Consider the following 20,500-nt stretch of genomic DNA (forward strand, 5'->3'; position numbering starts at 1 on the left):
AACGTGTGAGTGCTAAATTGATGTGTTTAGTGTATATCGCATTAGACTATATTCATACTTCATAGTGACATGGTGAAGGTCAGAAGTGTTTGAGGGGTTGTGTGAATGAGTGGTGATATATTTGGTTTACAGCTGTTTCACTGGTTTAGGAACTCTCATGTGCATGCAATGTCTCTACAGCACCTAGTCTTCTCCGGAGGTCCGGTCACCCTCCTTGATACTGGCCAGGCCCATAAAAATGCTTAGCTTCCACGATCGGACGAGAGTGGGCGTACCATTTTGGTATGGCTGTAGTCAACTTAGCACCAGTTCACCAGAGGTTTTTTCACAACTGAGGTAAACCCTAGAAATAAGAAGAATAGAGCGCCATTCCCAAAAAGAAGACTATGAACAAGGGAAGATCAAGAACTGGAGCAGGTTCAGGGCTCCAGGATTTTATCAGAATAAAGCAACCAAACAGTATTGGAAAACAGTACCGAATGGTCCATCTAGAAACAGAAATCAAGATACCCCCAATGAATCCAAATTTAGAACCACAACCAAAAACAGGTTCTCAATACTACAAGGAAGGGGATCCCAGAGTGATAATGATTTTTTATCCCCAAGTACAGGCACAAGACTAAAGGACAATATGAAGAATCAGATAAAGGAAGATATCAGACACGCCTCTCCCCTAAAAAGACGCTTTACAGAAGAAGATGAAGGCGGGGCGGCAGGAGGAAGAGAACTCAAAAAACGGACATTCCAAAACCAAAACCATTAACCAAGGACATCTTTAACCTCTCACAACATACTCTCTCACAACCTGAAATGTCCCTACTAAACAAAGGTCTATCATTTGCCCCAACCAGTGGCATGAATAAGTTTGAAACTTTCATAGATCTCAACAAGTTCGTACGAAAATTAACCTTGAAACGACATTTCTTGAAGAAAGAAGACGCCATTCTTAGAAATTATGATAATACAGCTACCCAATCAAAATCGGGCCTAAAACCACCATCGAAGTACTACCCATTGGAGTCCAAAGGGCACCATCTTAGTATCTTCTATGACCTAGTCAAAAAGGACCTCTGTGATACAGAAACAGAACCAATCCTGGAAAAGAATCTTACCAACAAAGAAAGAGAAGCTTTAAAGAAATTACAAAAGAATACCGAGATCATCATCAAACAAGCTGATAAAGGGGGGGGTTTAGTGATCATGGATCGAGAAAAGTATATAACAGAAGCTAAGAGACTACTGGACGATACCAATTCTTACAAAATCCTACAGAAAGATCCAAAAGAAGACTTTTTGGAGGATCTGCGATCACTACTTTTAAATGGACTACGTACCGGCATTTTAACAAAGGAAGAGTACCAGTTTTTAATGCAGTCCTACCCCGTTACCCCAATATTTTACTTCTTACCAAAAATCCACAAATCAATCACAAATCCGCCAGGCAGACCGATAGTTGCCGGAATAGACTCTCTTACTTCAAATCTTTCAGAATATGCAGACGTCTTTCTCAGGAAATATGTGAACCAGTTATCATCATATCTTAAGGATACAACCGCAGTACTCAATTTGGTTAAAGACATTGAATGGAAATCTACCTATCTGTGGGTCACAATCGACGTGCAAGCACTTTACACATGTATTGAACACTCAAAGGGTGTAGCAGCATGTAAAGAATACCTGGACAAGGACCCTTCCCTGACTGACTCCCATAGACAATTTATCTGTGATATCATGTTCTTCATTTTAACCCACAATTATTTTAAATTTTTGGACAATTTTTATCTACAGAGCTGCGGAACCGCCATGGGAACGATTTTTGCGCCAAGTTTCGCAAATTTATTTATGGGAAAATGGGAAGAAACCCACATTTACAATGATCACCCTTTTAAGAATTTTATTGTGTTTTATAAGCGGTACATTGATGATATCCTGATGATCTGGAATGGTACAATGGAAGATTTTAACATTTTCTTTACAGAATATCTGGCACCTAATAACCTGAATCTCACATTCACCTCTAAAGTGGACCAAGTACAAATTGAATTCTTGGACCTCATCCTTGTGGGGAAAGAAAACAGAATTGTCACAAGGAATTACATTAAACCAGTAGACACCAATAGCTATCTGGACTACAGGAGTAATCACCTAAAACAGTGGAAGAACAATATTCCCTATTCCCAGTTTCATAGAATCAGAAGGAATTGCAGCGAAACAGAGGAATGCAACAACCAACTCGAGAAATATATAAATAGATTCCTGGAAAAGAAATATCCCACCAACATTCTCGACAAGGCGGTAACTAAAACAAGCACTCTGGAGAGAAATGACCTTCTAATGTACAAGAACAGGGAACCGAAAAAGGACTCCACTGCCTTTATCACAACCTACAGCAGACACGAGAAAATCATCCGACAATCAATGAAAACCCATTGGAACATTTTACTAATGGACCCAGTTCTAAAAGACATACTACCACCACAACCTGAAATTATATTAAAAAAGTCCAAAAATCTAAAGGACTTAGTGGCACCAAGCATGTTAAGATCAGTGACCAATAAAAAAGAACCCCTCATCAGGTGTGTAGGTAGTTATAAGTGTGGACACTGCAATATTTGCAGGTACCTACATCCAAACCGGAAGACCTTCTCCGCAACAGGTGACGTGAAAGAATTCAAGATTAAAGAATATATGAATTGCAATTCAACATCTGTAGGCTCCTGACGAAGTAACTACGAAACGCGTAGAGGCGGGGCTTGCCAGACGTGCGTCTTCTCCCACCCGGCTCACACATCCCGGCTGCTTCACTGTGAGTGACCTGACGAGTTCGGCTTCTACCGGCGCGGTGCATGGTCCGGTCTTTGACTGCAGCAGGTTTGGTGGATAGCCTGGTGGATTGTTTCATGTGTTTTAACTGGCCCAAAGAGTGGGTCTTTTATGGTACGAGTCTTTTATAATCCATGGAATGTCCTGTTTTTAATTTATGTGTGAAATAAATTTATCTGCACTATGGGCGCATTCTCCTGATTTTTTCCAGACACAATTTGCTCAAGGAGTTCTGAGCTTCATTTGGAGATTTGCAGCGGTGTTGGTTACACCAGTGCTACAGCCCAGGGATTCATTCACTGTGGACTGACAAACTCTCATTATAGGATCACCAGCGCACCTGTACCTTTTTCTCCATATATATATATATATATATATATATATATATATATATATATTAGCATTTTCCTGCTGTTTCACTCATGTTGATGTCTATTATTGCTCAGCAGAACTCATTTTACAAAGATAGTACTGCCAGTTAATATTGTAATGTATATTTTATATTATACACATTGAACACAAATTGTATTTGTAAATCATATTTTCAGTCTTTTGCTTCAGGGATTAACACTTAAAGATGCTTGGGACTACTAAATTGCGAGAAAGCCACGTAAAACTGTTAATGGGAGAAGCAGTTGGTCGTGAGACCTGTGCTTGCAGCCCTGAGTGATTGCTCCTGCTAAATTTTGATTGACAAATCATAGCAGACGCTTACAGGAGACTACAGGTGCTTGAATTGAAAAGGAAAATTGTTGGGGATAAAGGGTATACATGTTATAAACTAGGGATGAGCGGGTTCAGTTTCCTGAGAACTGAACCTGGCTAAACTTGGGGATCTGAGCCCGACCCCGAGTCAAGCTTGGATCTCCCTGCCTAACCCAGATCCCTATTCAAGGCAAAACCTCAGGAACCCACAGTCGGATCCTGAGGTTTTGCCTCAGACGCCAGTCACCATAGTAAACTATGAAAGACCGCTGATTAACTAAGAGAGCCATCTGTCACGGCTCTCAGCCAATCAGCATCTCACCGTAGGCTATTATGGGCAAGATGGATGCCCCCACAGTGCTAACAGTGCCGCTGCGTGAACTGCCAACTACGCCATCCGCACTGCCAGCACTGCCACCTGCACTGCCGACACCCCCACACTGTCGGCACTCCTGCACTGGGGACACTACCGGCACACCTGCACTGAGGACACTGCTGGCACCCCTGCACTGAGGACACTTCCAGTACTCCCACACTGCCAACATTGCCTGCACCACTACACTGAGGACAACGCTGTCACCCCTGCACTGCCGACACTGCTGGCACCACGGCCCTGAAGACATTGCTGGCACTCCTGCACTGAGGACACCTCCAGCACTCCCACACTGCCAGCACCACCGCACTGAGGACACAGCTAGCACCCCTGCACTGAGGACACTGCTGGCACAGCCGCACTGAGAACACCACAGGCACCCCTGCATTTCCTAAACTGCCTGCACAACCACACTGAGGACACCACTGGCCCCCTGCACTGTTGACATTGCAGGCAGCACCACACTGAGGACACCGCTGGCACCCCTGCACTGAGGACACTGCTGGCACCGCCACACTGAGGACACCGCTGGCACCCCTACACTGCCGACACTGCCGGCATCACCACAATGAGGATACCACTGGCACCCCTGCACTGCTGACACCACACTGAGGACACCACTGGCACCCCTGCACTGCCAATACTGCTGGCACCACCACACTGAGGACACCGCTGGCACCCCTGAACTGCTGACACTACCACTCTAAGTACATTGATGGCACCCCTGCACTGCCAACACACCACACTGAAGACACCACTGACAACCCCACACTGAGGACCCTCTCTCACAGTAAGTGCACTATTGGTGTATCTAACCTGGACTGTATCTGACCTGCACTGTAACCCGTGCTGTATCTGACCCATACTGTATCCGACCCACATTGTATATCCAACCTGCACTGTAACCCGTGCTGTATCTGAACCAAACTGTATCCGACCCACATTGTATTCGACCTGTACTGTATCAAACCCACACTGTATTTGACCTGCACATTATCCAACCCACACTGTATCCAACCCACATTGTATCTGACCTGCGCTGTATCCAACCCACACTATATTTGACCCGCAATGTAAACTGCATTTTAACAGGCCCACACTCTATCTGACAGACAATATATACAACTCACAGTGTATACAACCCATACTGTATCTGCCCTGCTCTGTATCTTGCATTGTATCCAAAGTGCACTGTATCTGACCTTGCACTGTAGCTAACCCTCACTGTATGCGATACGCACTGTATCCAACCCGCACTCTGACTTGCACTGTATCCAACCCGAACTGTATCTCGCACTGTATCCGACCTGCACTGTATCCAACCCGCGCTCTGACTTGCACTGTATCCAACCCGAACTGTTTCTCGCACTGTATCTGACCTGCACTGTATCTCGCACTGTATTTGACCTTGCACTGTAGCCAACATGCACTATATCCAACCCACACTCCGACCTGCACTGTATCTCGCGCTGTATCTGAACTTGCACTGTAGCCAACATGCACTATATTCAATAGGCACTCCAACCTGCACTGTATCCAACCCGAACTGTATCTCACACTGTATCCAACCTGCACTGTATCTCGCACTGTATTTGACCTTGCAGTGTAGCCAACGCGCACTATATTCAACAGGCACTCCAACCTGCACTGTATCCAACCCACACTGTAACAAGCACTGTATCCAACCCACAGTGTATCCAACCCACACTGTATCCAACCTGCACTGTATGCGAACTGCACTATATACAACCCGCAATGAATTCCATCTACACTGTATCCGACCTGCACTGAATCTGACCCACACTGTAACCTGCATTCTATATGACCCGCTTTGTATCCTGCACTGTAACCTGCACTGTGTCTGACGTGCACTGTATCCAACCAGCACTGTAACCTGGTCAATACTTAACTGTGTGTCCCAAAGTATTCCGTACTGTACTACACAGGTATGGAATACTGTTTTTTTGTGATTGGGGAGATTTTGGGGAGCTGCTTGATAAAAAGGCTGATTGATCTGTGCTTTACATAGGCACAGAGTGCCAGTTATCAGTGACCCAGGGCCCCCAGGAGGTAGGTTCAGACTGGGCACTGAGAAAAGGCATGTGCTGAGGGCATGTGCACTTGTGTAGGGGGCATTAATGTCTGCTGTTGTTTATTTACACATGGTTTCTGGGTTTTTCTTCTTTGCTGTTTGGTGACTACTTTAGAGCAGTGATATTGTACACATGATTCTCAGGAAATCTCTGTGTTGGATTGTTTTCTATTGATAGTACTTGTGAGTTGGTTTGATTGGTTATTGCTAATACAGTACTAATTTGTAAATTACTGCTGAGTGTTTAGGCCATGCTCAGTTGCTTAGTTTAGCCAGCCAGGCTTTGGCTTATGTTGGTGAACAATATTGTGAGCAGTGAGGTGGTCAAAATTGACAGGAAGTGAGTGGAAATGAATGTTATTGAGGTTAATAATACTGTAGGAACAAAAAAAATAATTCTGTGATTTTAGCTGTTTTTATGTTTGTTTTTTTTAAATCTATATCCAAAACCAAAACCCAAAAGGGTGGTTTTGGCAAAACCAATCCAGATAAAAAACACAGACGGAGATCCAGATACAAATCCAAAACACAAAACACGAAAAGTGTCCGGTGCACATCTCTAGTATAAACACAGTCTCACCAGCATCACATCCCATTGGAATCTGTGCCTCACTTAGGTTCCCCTGCAAAGCAGTTACTTTAAGTCAGGTTCCATAGCATAACTTGGGCGGAGTCAAGTCCCACAGAAGCATGATCGGAACACCAATGATGTGCACTGGAAGTCCAGCTGCACTAAAGTAGTTCAGAAATTCCCCTGGGTAGTTGGTGATATTACCATGGGCTACAACTATGTTTTGCATTGTTTGTAACCATAGTGTTTAGTATTTGTTTTGGGGCACACCTATTTGATTGATGTGCAAACTAAAACTTCATGAGTCAGGTTAACCTTCCTGATTAGTGATTAAAAAATAGTTGGATTTTCATGCAAAATAGATCTTGTATGTGTATATAATAATGTCCAAAACTCAGCCCTCATGCAAATAGGCTTTGTGTAACTTGTGTCCTCCTAAGATCCTAGCAAGATCTCCAATATTTTTCCAAGAGGCGGCACTCAGCAGACTTTTAAATTGTTTTAAAAAAGGTCCTTTATTTCCAAATAATAAATAAAGGACTGTTTTATAACTATTCGAAAGTCTGCTGAGTGCCACCTCTTGGAGTACTACTGTGTGTGTGTGTGTGTGTGTGTGTGTGTGTGTGTGTGTGTGTGTGTGTATATATATATATACTATATAAAAATGAAAATCTGTCACTCTGTCCCTCTGTCCTTCTGTCTGTTTTGTATACAAATCCACAGTTAACAAGCGAAGATCGTGAAATTTCACATACAAGCGTATTAAAACATGGCGGACGCAACTAAAACAATTTGAAATCCCTAGCACTTCTAGGGGGGCAGACAGCGCAGCACAGAGTATATCAGGAGACAGCATAACTCCGGAATTGCTGGACCCATGTACTCCAAAATTGGTACACATATGCCTTCCAATCTGCCAGCAAACACTGTCGGAGGAAGACACCCCTAGCACCCTTAGGGTGAGCCAGCAGCACAGAGTATACAAGCAGACAGCATAACTCTGGAATGCCTGCAGCAATTTACAACAAACTTGGTACACATATGACTTACACTCTGGAAACAAACACTATGGGGGTCAGACATCCCGAGCACCCCTAGGGGTGGGACAGCAGCACAGAGTATGTCAGCAGCCAGCAAAACTGTGGAAGTCCTCAAGCAATTTACACCAAACTTGGTACACATCTCACTAACAATCTGAGAATAAACTCTGTGGGGGTTAGACAACCCTAGCACCCCTAGGGATGGCACAGTGGCACAGAGTATTTAAGGAGACAACATAAATCGTGAATGGGTAGACCAATTTACAACAAACTGGGTACACATATGACTTACACTAGGGAAAAAACAATGTGGGGGTCAAACACCACTAGCACACCTAGAGGTGGGACAGCAGCACAGAGTATGTCAGCAGACAGCATAACTGTGGAAGGCCTGGAGCAATTTACACCAAACTTGGTACACATTTGACTTACAATCTCGGAAACCCCCCACCACCCCTAGGGGTGGGACAGCGGCACAGACTATTTAAGGAGACAGCATAACTCCTGAATGGCTAGACCAATTTACAACAAACTGGGAACACATATGACTTACACTCGGGAAACAAACAATGTGGGGGTCAGACACCGCTAGCACCCCTAGGGGTGGGACAGCAGCACAGAGTACGTCAGCAGACAACATTACTGTAAAAGGCCTGCAGCAATTTACACAAAACTTGATACACATCTGAATTACAATCTGGAAACAAACTCGGTGGGAGTTATACACCCCTACCTCCCCTAGGGATGGGACAGTAGCACAGATATTTTCAGGAGACAGCATAACTCCAGAATGCCTAGACCAATTTACAACAAACTTGCTACACATATGACTTACAAGCTGGGAACAAACACTGTGGGGGTAAGACACCCCTAGGGTTAAGGCAGCAGCACAGAGTATTTCAGCAGACAGCATAACTCTGGAATGCTTTGAGCAATATGCACAAAACTTGCTACACATATTACTTACACTCTGGGAACAAACACTGTTGGGTAAGACACCCCTAGCACCCCTAGGGTTGAGGCAGCAGCACAGAGTTTTTTTTAGAAGACAGCATAACTCTGGAATGCATGGAGCAATTTACCCCAAACTTGCTACACATATTACTTACACTCTGGGAACAAACACTGTGGGGGTAACACACCACTAGTACCCCTAGGGGTGGGCCAGCAGCACAGAATATATCAGGACATCCATGATATGTCAGTGATGACAGGGCTGCATGGGACAGGGGCAGTAACATGATGTGAGGAGGGAAATGGAGGTAGCATGAACCCACACACTGAGAATTATATAGTGGAAGTAGCATGGTCCCACAGCAGCACATTGGGTTTTCATTTTATTGATGTGTATAACATTTTCCATGCTTTTTTATATTATGTTATTTATACTGTGTGTTTAATATTTACATTGATTTTTGTCAACAAACATTCTTAAAATCCCGAGCAACGCCGGGTACTCCAGCTAGTATATATATATATATATATATATATATTAGTTCAACGAGTAGAGTAAGTGAACTCACCAGGGAGATCTTGCAAAACATTTTACTGTAACTTACAAATACAGGTTAAATCATATTGACGTTTCAACCATGGAATGTGGCCGTCATCCGGACACCTTATCCAAAGAGACCACACAGGAAGTCAAACCACTGTGCACTGAGCCTCCCTATAAACCCCCTCCTATTAACCCATTAGCAACATAACTTCCTCTGCCAATAATTACCTGGCCAGTTATCAAAGTGCATCCTTCCTGCATAATAGCTGCTACTAAACACTTACATTTATATACAAAACTGCAGCAAATATCATGTTATGTATAAAATCACTTCAAGCTGTACTAAAGCTATTAAACCTCAATCATGCAGCACTGCGGTAACTTACAGTGATGCGTTTCACTGTCACAGGAAGCTCCCCTGTATGTGTTCCACTTTAATATGCAGCCAGAAGCAGCCAGATATCTCAATCATATATGGTGCCGCAGCAACTACCGGTAATGCTTTCCACCATCACTGGAAGTTCTGCGTTCCACCTTCAATATAAAATAATGGTGAAACAGGAACTTCTGTCATCACCGCGACCAGAGGTGGCTACAATTCACAACAACATTATATAATCCTATTTTATTTCCTGTTTGCATTCCATCATACCAGGAAGCGTAGTGCTATGCATACCACCTATATTTATAGGAGCAAACTTCAAAATCACTGTAAATATATATTAATTTCCTCTAGATAAATATATATATATATATATATATATATATCTATCTATCTATCTGGGTTTGGTTACAGTGAGGCACAGTAAACACTTGGTCACAGGCGCCCACATAAAAAATAGCAATAAATTAGCAAAAGTTAACTCTATATCTTAAAACACATACTGTTGATATAAGATACACACATGGATCAACATATACAAACACATATAAAACACACAATATAGACATTGAAAGACACCTTAAGCATACTATCCCAATTTTTTTTTTAAAAATCCAAAAAGTTGTTCTCTATAGTACAGCTACTGGGTCAAAAAACTGCACTTGCTTGGTCATTAACTTATAAAAATATATTCAAAGAGTTTTATGCATTAAGTCCCTTTGGGGCAACTGTGTCCAGCCTATGGATCCATTTTGCCTCTCTCCACAACAATGCAAAACCACAGTCTAGACCCCTTTTATTTGGTGGGATCCATCAATGTGTTGTACAATTTATGATTCCATTTGAAAGGAACTTATAAATGAGTCATAGTATTTGCGTGGTATCCACAATCATATATATTGATTTATCTTTGTGTTTCTTTACAACTTTAAAGTGGCTGTATATTATTAACTCCTTTATTCTTTGATTTATGAATATCAGCCTATCTGTGAAGACACTTTGTTTTATTTTTCTCTTAAAAAGTGTGTCCCTATAGCAGAGTATTAGTGCCATCTTTATTGTGATATTGAATATCCAAGTGCATTATTTCTGTTATTACTGTTGTTTTATGAACACACACTTATCTGCTTAAAAAATATCTACTGGCTATACGAGACAAGATGGTAAGTGCAACATTTTGTGGACATACACCACTGGAGATACCCAATCTCATCTGAACTTGGAAGCCAAGCAGTGGAGGGCCGGGTCAGTACTTGGATGGGAGACCACCTTGGAACACGCTGCTACTGCAATTCATTGTTGCATGTTATACCCAAGTTTCACTAACAGGAAACACTATAAGAGAAATTTGATATTTCCACCTGGGCATATGACCTATGATTTAACTCCCTGAAATAACCTTTTTCTAAAGTTTTTATGCAGAGCAAATGATGGTCATACAATTTTCAATATAAAAGATACCACGACAGTGAATACACTTTGGTATTATATTTAATTAATCCAGCTGATTGTTTATCATAGCCATATGCTTTAGTATATATTGTTTAATTGAATTTTTATCCATATTTTTGCACTTACCAGCAACTTTGGAACTCCTTGATATTAACAAGACATCATTAAAATCTTTATGATATTAGCAGTTTTTTTATAGTGCATATTAGTGTGTCTGAATTGAATGCTCCCCAACAAGAGTCTACTGTTCTCTTCCTTTTGTGTGTTTACTCTGGAATGGAATCAGCAGGATTTATACTGGAGTTTTGTTGGAACTGACAATGCTTCTTTAGCTGTACTGAAACCAACAGGATTTGTACTGAAGTCAGAACTGGCAATGCTTCTTTAGCTAAACAAGAACTAGCGGGAATGGTACTGAAGTCAGTATGGAACTGATAATTGTCTCTGAACTGGACTGGTACCAGCTGGAGTAGACTGGAACTGATGGGAGCAGAAGTCAGGCTGGGACTGACTATTGCCTCTGGACCAGATTGAAACTGGCTGAACTTGTATCTGGAAGATACAGGAACCAACAGAAAACAGAGGGTAGACTCTAGTTGGTATAGTTGCCACTGCAGGAGCTGCACAGGTAATACTGGCTAAACACAGGATCAGGCTGGGAAGAGTAGCTGATTACTAGGATCCAACTGCAATCACTGAGTGCTGAGACAAATGTAATTAGCTGCAAGCTGCAGACAGGAGCACTGGGAAAACAGCAGTACTAGAGCAGGCTAGTACCTGTAGTCATACAATGCAGAAGATCAGAGCTACTGTGAACAGAGACTGAAACAAAGATGTCTGGAGACAAAGGACACAGCTATGGATGGGAATATTATTCTGGCTATCTGCTGCTAGTCTGCACTGTCTTTTTATCCCCTTGCCCAGTTGTGATTGAAGGCCAGAATCAGCTCACAGCTGCATAACTTGTGGTTGAAGGACTTGAAATCAGCTGACTGCTTGTGTCATGGCAGTGCCCAGCAGCTGAAGATGGTGGGAACGCCCATATGAGTACCTGCTTGACCTCGCAGAATGAGCACCATTAAGTAATGGGTGCAATAGTCCAAACCCTGACAATTGGCCACTGTTAAACTCATAGTGAACCCCCAAATGCCTCATAGTTAACCACTTTTAGGCCAAAGTTCCATACTTGAGAGACTGACTATTTGGATAATATTTACCTTGTGGTGGACAAGGCTTCATTCTCAGGCTTTCTACCCATGTTCATCTTCCACTGTATTTAATATATACTCATAGGAGAATCTATAAAAATTAGGAGGGAGCTATGTAGCATAGTTATCATACCTAATGGCCCAGTGGCATAACAATAAATGTTGTTCCACCCAGCCAAAAAAGTTTCTACCTCCCCATGGTATTTTAGCGAAAACAAAAAAGGAAAAACTAAAAATATATAATTTCTGACATACAATATATATCCAGTATAAGGTGCATATAGCCAGTGTCTGGCATAGAGTATATAGCCAGTATAAGGTGCACTGCAAATGGCTGGTGTCTGGCCTACAGTATCAGTGTCAGCTGTACACACAGTAGAAAATAAGGTGTCTGTATAACTATAATTGGCAGCATAGGCTCCCAGAAACACACCCCCAGCTTTGGGGCCCCAGGCCTGGATTCTGGTTGCTAGGATACTGCAGTCTGCAGGCCACTCTGGATTGGTGACATGTCCCGGCATGGTGACTTGCCCTGAGTGGAGGGGCATATGATGCATGGGTGGGGATGGTGCCGTGTGTGTTCAAATTTGATAGAGGGCCACCAGAGTGTTGTGTCTCTCCCTAACATCCTGTCCCACTTCCGCTCACACCATGTCTGATAAGGAGATCATGTGGGCGCTGAAGAACAGAAATTTGGATGCAGTAAAGGAATTAATCACTGAGCTGAGAATCAACATGTACGTGAGTGTGCACGCCTGTCAGCTATGGCACCCCTAAGCCTCAGAAGTGTCTGTGGGGGCTATTGCTATTCCACTGCAATGGCATGTGGTAACAAAGTTATGCAAAGGCAGTTAGGAAACACTCAAAATTGCAAGACTTGATCCGGGCTTCACCCAATCTGTGGAATGCCCTCCCATGCACAATAAGACTCGCCTCTAGTCTCAACACCTTTAAATGTCCCCTGAAAACTCACCCCTTCAGACAAGCCTATCAAATTCCAAACCCACCCACATAACCTTCAGTGCTTCCCTATCTAATTACATCCTCTCTGTACAGTATACATAACATCACATATTTTGTCTTTCTTTACTTTCACACCCTCCTGACACTTGGCCAACATTGCGGGGTATCATCAAACAACCCATTAAGAACCTAGCAATCTGGTGGACCATTATGCAATACATAGCATCTATTCTTGTGTATCTATGCCTATTTCCCTACAGATTGTAAGCTTGCAAGCAGGGCCTTCCTACCTCTATGTCATTCTGTTTTTATCCAGTTTTGTTCTATTACTGTTGTTCTAATTGTAAAGCGCAACGGAATATGCTGAGCTATATAAGAAACTGTTAAGAAATAAATAAATAAATAAGGCAACACTGCAGACTGCAAGGAGTTAAGAAAATACAGATATTTAAAAGTATCCACCTCCAGGAAGGTGGATTTAGAATTACCGAGATACAGGTACCTTCCTCCATGATTATACCAGAAACATTGTACCCAAATATTAGAACATAGGAGAGACAAACCTGGAAAAATGTTCAGCTGTCACAGCTGTCTGAATGTGAGGGGGAAGAATGGGTAGTCAATTTTTCTAGTGTCAAGTGCAATAATCTCCACAATAGCAGGTAATGTTAGTGACTGGGTGGATAGAGAATACTGCAGGCCATAGCTTTGGGGGCATTCCCAACAGCAAGCGCGTAATAACAACCTTGCACGTTGAGGTCTCTAGTTCTAACCACCGTGGTACAGCACATGTACAATAAGCAAAGCAGGCCACATGTGCTAGGGTAGGACGATGACTTTAAAATAGTTTGACTGGGGTCAGAGCTCGAATAATATCATGTCAATTTCAGTGTGCACATCATGTAGGGTAGAATAATAGGTACAACCTCTACTAGTAGGATCTCTCACCACCCCAGGTGTTAGAGATGATATGTTTTCATAGTATTATGAAGAAGGCTAGAGTACCTGACTACAAACATAAAATTGAAGAAAGCGGTGGTTTCAGCATGTCCAGGTGGCTATCCAGGCTGGCGTTGAAGTCTCCCAACAAAATCACACCACACCTCTTGTGTCATTTAAGTAATAATTAACATTATAGAAGAAGTGGGTTTGATTCTGATTAAGGGCGTATTGTTAGGGAATATTGTTTAGTTCCCCCATTTAAATCAAATATCTCCCTTCATGGTCATGGCCAATGTTAGTGGAGAAAAAGGTAAGATCATGGATCATGGATCTTGGATCATAGGTAGTTAATAAGGTGGACATCCTTTGGAGGCCATTCAAGCCCTTTGTGTTAAAAAAGAAGCTTAAGACCAGTCTAACAGGGACATGTGGTGAGGTAACCTGCTCAGGATGCACTGGCTAGTCAAAGAGTTTTGAGTTTTGATCAGAGATGTGCAGAAAAGATAGGCACTGCCTCATATGTCATATACTTTTATGCCATAGTTTTGACTAAAAAATTATTATAATAATAATAAAAAGAAGATATTTATAATATAGTCTTTGGATTTTTCATATAATTTATATAGTCAAAACACTGGTGTAAACTGGAGTTCTAACCTCATTACTGGGGGACTCTCATTGTACGTAGACCGGGATACAACTCTTGCGCTGGTTTGCAACAGGGGTGGTAGAGTGGTCACATGCTCAAAAGCAGATCCCCTGTACTGCACCTAATTTCAGTCATATCTAACCTCTCTGTAAGCTCACCCACTTGCTCACTGTTCATAGCACCACACGAGTGGGTAGTAGAGGCAGAGTGAGGGGTAATTAAGTCTTTTCTGGCTCATTGGGGTAAATTTACTAAGATGGGAGTTCTAATTAATATGGAATGTTGCCCATAGCAACCAATCACATTTTACTTCTCATTTATCTAGCACCTTCTAGAAGATAATACCTGGATTCTAATTGATTGCTATGGGCAACATCCCATGTTAAATAGAACTCCCATCTTAGTAAATGTACCCCAGTGAGTCACATGGGAGCCACACTCATGTAAAGAGGCTATTTAACTGAACTAAAATTCAGTACACACAGAATACATTTAAAAATATGTTTTTTTCTATTTTTGTATACTTTGCCTGATTAACCATTGTCAGCAGTTACCACTACTAGAACATTAGACTTGGCAATGCAATTATAAAGAAAATTAATATACAGAAACATATTAGTAGAACATAAGACATTAGTACAACAGTAAAAAAATATATAAAGGGAATAATAATACAGTAATGGCTGAACACCATACCAAGAGGATAAGTGAAATAATGTCTTAAACACTTATGTATTTTATTTCTACAACAATATTATTATACTCATTGCTTCTATAAAAATACAATTTAAAAAAAAAAGTAGTGTTTAGGGCCAAATAGAAATAGAGAGCAAAGGAAATCAAGTCCTACGAGATGATTGGCCCTAGACAGTGTGCAAATCATTTCTTGGTGCTTCCTGTGACACTGTATGTAGACTGGCCTATGGCGTAGAAGAGTTATTTGGAAAAGAGGGGCACAGAAGCTCCAGACATTAAAGAAATGTAAGAGCTTCTTCTAAAGTTCAGAACATTACCATACTACTGAACTTGAATATTAAATGGAAAACCCAATCTATATACTGTATGATGTTTTGATATCTCATGATTTTGTCAAATTTGATTCTTTTCTGTTTCTCGACAAACTAATATTGTAGATTTGAAGATGAAAATAGAAAAACCTTTTAAGGTAATGGAAGAGGACTGCCTGGACGGCAAATAAATTTGGTCCAATGCAAGTAAAAAAATACATCTTTAGAATAGCAGAATCATGTGACCTGGGGACAAAGTGCACAATAAGCTATGTCCAGCATCATATTCTGTGGAGAGAAAGTGTCATTGAGAATTACCTAGTGTTATTAAAAACACAAGAGGTGAGGAGTCGGTAACAAATGTAGTATGAGCAGATAATAAAAAATAATGTGAAATGTACTATCTTGTATAATTATTATTGTCCATCCAACTATCATTAAACAGTCCTGCCTAATATTTAATGGCTAGGGATTATGAGGAGTTGTACTTAACATAAGTAGTTGAGACACAATACTTGCTTACTCTCCTGGAATGGCCGGGAGGCTCCCAGAATTCATGTGAAACTTCTGGCAACCCAGAAAAGTGGGCAAGTCTCCCATAACTTGTTCGCACACACACCACACTCCCTGCTTACTCCTGCAGCCATGCAGTGGAGGAACAGTGGATGGGGTGATGACATGATTTGCTGTGAATTGCGTCATAGATCTTCCCCCTGCTGTGTAGTGCCAGTAATGTAGGCATTGTATAACATGGGTTGGGGCCACGATGATGCAATCGTGTTTCTATGCCCACTGACCACCCCTTTTTACAGAGCCCTGTTCCTTGTTGAGGAGCCAACCTGGCTGTTCCCTTCCGGAGGGAGCAGCCAAAAAGTTGGTATGTATGTGAGGCACTTATATTACACACATAATATAAAATACTGTATAATACAAAACTACTTAACAGTACATGATAGGTTTATTTTAACTACACTGCTTTAGAGTTGTTGTATTTTTTACAGTAGACAAAGTGGCTATCTGTTTTAGTAGTAATTGGCTACAGGCAAAATAATTCACAACATATGTTTGTACTTTATGGAAATTCCTGTACAGCAAACAGTGTGACTTTTAATTCATGTAATATTTGATAAAAACCAGCATACCGAAAATAATCACTTCAACAATAATATAACTAGTAAATATATTGAACTATTCCCATATGAAGCAAGGAGTGTTGCAAATGAAAAAAAATTAAATCAATCAAAAAACATTCAATTGTTTTAAGACATAAAGTATATGATGAAGATTATTGTCTGAAAACTATCTAGTAATATTGTATTGTTTCATTTGGTTACGCAGTATTGATTTATGATCCATATTTTCTTCAAGCAATTACATTAAGCATTTTTCCCAGTATACTTTAATGCATTGACATAATAAGATATGCTACAGTACATAGATCATTGTGACAATGGATGCCCACACTGAGCAATATTTCATTTTGTTTTGGGGCATTTGTGGAATTAATCTTAAAGCAGTTGTCATTGCCAGCAGAAATTCTGCAGTTACTGGAAATGGTTCTTAAATATTTAAACATCTGAATATAATGGAATACACTGAAAAGATAATTTAGTAAGCTCCCATTTTGTTTATGTAAATATACTCATTTATGTCATCTCAATTATTAGAATAGTGCAATATATATTTTGGGGTCACTTGAAGAGGTCAGCAATCTTGATGTATTTATTTGCTAGATACACAGATCTGTGCTACTATGATGTTACCATCAATAACAAAAGTCTTTCTGCATTGTACAGTACACATATATGGCAATAATATTACCAAATTGCTAGTATATTTCTTTTCTTATATACGTATACCTACTATCTGTCTGTCTGTCTATCTTTAGCTATCGATATATCTATATTTAGCTATTTATATACAGTATAAATATATACTGTATACAGGGCTGGCACAACCACAAAGCAGTTTTAGGCAGCTGCTTATGGGCGCCGGCAACTTGAGGGCGGCAGCTCACGCTGCCGATGAATGGTTCACTTACTATTACCTTTGTTGAGCTCCTCCTCTTCCTTAAGAGGAGTATTACGAGTGGTTCTGGCTGCAGAGAGGAGCGGAAGACAGTTGCTATAGCAACTGTAATAATAGCAGTTAGCACGCTGCTTAATCTATGTGCATAGAGTATTAGAGCCGCTTCCGATGGGTACCATTCACACTGTCAGTGCTGCAGGATGCCGCGGACACCCAACTGTTATCAGCAGGCAGCACTGACAGTGAGTCTCTTCCCAGGGTTAGTGTGTGGTGAGGTGAGGAGATACAGGCACACTGAGCTGGGGCTTTGGAATGGGGTGGTGAAGCTGGGAATGCAGAATGGAGTCATTGGGTGGAGACAGACTGTGGAGTGTGTGGGTGGAAGGAGAGAGGGAGATACAGACTGTGGTGTGTCGGGGGAGGAAAGATATACCTGTATATCAGCAATATATATATAATTGCACTCTCCAAGATAGTAAAAAAACTAGTCAGGCAACTAAAAATTAATGCTTGCTCACACAAGCTATCCAGATAACATGCAATACACTGGTTCCAACTGATGTCTCAGAACCGCCTCTCCCATCTATAAGGATGGCATCCCGGAATTCCACAGGATAAAACAGGTTCTCAATTGTGAGTCCTCACTGTGGATCTTAAAATTTCTTTACCACATGCATTTCTTCTCCACATGAGACTTCATCAGGTGTTACTCTTTATAGTGTTACAAACTTGGTACAATAAAGACATATCAATAAGATGTTTCAGACAAAGTAGTCCAGCGAGTAGACTCAAGACGTATCAGACAGCTGGTTCACTAGGCCAATCAAAGCCCATATGAATTTATAGGGACATATTGGATTTCAAGTACAGTTGCAAGTAAACACTATACAAAAGGTATTATAAAATACAGCAGCATTTCAATGCATAGCAGAGAATACTGGTACATAATCTAATCTTAAAAAGTCAAAAGGCACTATTCCCAATTCATAGACATATGTAAAATAAACACAATCTATAATCAGAGCACAAGAATAAAAACTAAAGAGAGCAAACTAAGGGCATATCAGATCTAGAAAGGGATAACATCACACAATATTTTAGAGAAAGCTGTGTAACCCACTATTCTCATTAAGCCCTCTGGGGCTGAGAGTATCCAACAAAAAAAATCAATTTTGCCTCTCGCTGTATAAGTAATTTAGATCGGTTGCCACCCAATGCAGTGACGGAATATGATCAATGATTTATGTTTTAATGATGTGGGAGAGTGACCAGCTAGGGCAAAATACTGAGCCACTGGCTGCTCACTCTTGCCAGAGAGAACAGCCTCCTTGATGGCATATCTATGCTGATTAATTCTTACTTTGAACTCATAGTCGGTCTTGCCGATATAATCTTTACCACAGGGGCAAATAAGCACATAAACTAAAAATTTTGAAGAACAGGTAAGGTGGTGATAGATCTTAAAGACTTTGTTAGAAGAAGGATGTTTGATAGTATCACCCGTGAGCATGTAACCACACGTTACACATCCCAAACACTTAAAGCAGCCTGCTTTTCTGCTACCCAAAATAGAAGATGAAGGGCTTCATTTACCAAACTGTTATGTCAGTATGAACAACAAAATCTTGTATATTCCTGCCCCTTGAATGACAGCACATGATATGTTGATCATTAAGACTAGGGACGTTCTTATCTGTAGACACATTGGGCCAGTACATCTGTACTGCCTTTCTAACCTTGTCACTGGCCACATTAAATCTTATCAGCCAGATTAATTTATTAACAGTAGATTTGGGTCCCTTAGATTTTAAAGCATAGGTATAGCCAGCACATTACATTTAACCTCCAACAAGACTTTCCTATCGTACCCTCTGGTAGCAAATTTATCAACCATCTGGTCAAGAGATACATTGGCATCATGCTCATCACTGCAGATACAACATACCTGCAGGAATTGTGAGAAAGTCAGCCCCCTGCGGACTGGCATAGAATGATGACTCGTTGACTGTAACAAAGTGTTACGTCAGTAGGTTTAACAAAAATGGTGGTTTTTATTCTATCCCCACATCCTTCAATTCTGACATCCAAAAAATCAATGCCATTGGGATCTGACTTACATACCAGCTTAACTGGACTGTTGCTCTGGTAGTGCAACTCAATAGCATTACTAAGGCTCTCTGGACCTCCCAACCATAACAATAGCATGTCGTCAATATAGCGTGAATAGTATAAAACATTGTGACCAACATCAGGATCAGCAAAAAAGATATCCCCTTCTTCTGATATTATGTAGGCATTGGCATACAATGGGGCCACTGAGGACCCCATTGCACACCCTGCCACCTGGAGCTAATGTTTACCATCGTAGTAAAAATAATTTTTACATAATACCATTTCAAGTAAATCAAAAAAGAAATTAACATCTGGCCTCTTATACCAGTTGCCAAAATTCCTACCATATGTAGAAAACAAGTGTAAAGGGAACTAACATTGATGCTAGAAAGCAAAAAATTGGGAGGAATCATATCAAGATTCATCAATTGAAGTAATAAGTGAGGTAGTATCTTTTGACACAAATTATCATTTTGTATACAAGGCTGAAGGTACGTATCTAAAAAGATGGAGACCAGTTGAAAAATAGAGCCCTGGGCAGAGATAATAGGTCTGTCCAGGGGATGAAATCGGTCCTTGTGTACCTTAGGGATAGTATACAAAATTTGTTTATTAGGAGATTCTGTCATAAGTAAACGAGCCACATCATTAGAAA

General features: G+C 41.0%; 1 protein-coding gene and 1 pseudogene across 2 annotated transcripts in view; one reads left to right on the top strand and one right to left on the bottom strand.

Annotated features, from left to right (window-relative positions):
- LOC134927888 (cadherin-9-like) overlaps nucleotides 1–20,500 on the bottom strand; it is a 372,116-nt gene that overhangs the window by 199,447 nt on the left and 152,169 nt on the right. The gene's annotated exons all lie outside the window — the stretch shown is intronic.
- LOC134930541 (5S ribosomal RNA) lies at nucleotides 10,660–10,779 on the top strand (annotated as a pseudogene).

The sequence above is a fragment of the Pseudophryne corroboree genome, chromosome 5, assembly GCF_028390025.1.
Source record: "Pseudophryne corroboree isolate aPseCor3 chromosome 5, aPseCor3.hap2, whole genome shotgun sequence".
Taxonomy (NCBI): domain Eukaryota; kingdom Metazoa; phylum Chordata; class Amphibia; order Anura; family Myobatrachidae; genus Pseudophryne; species Pseudophryne corroboree.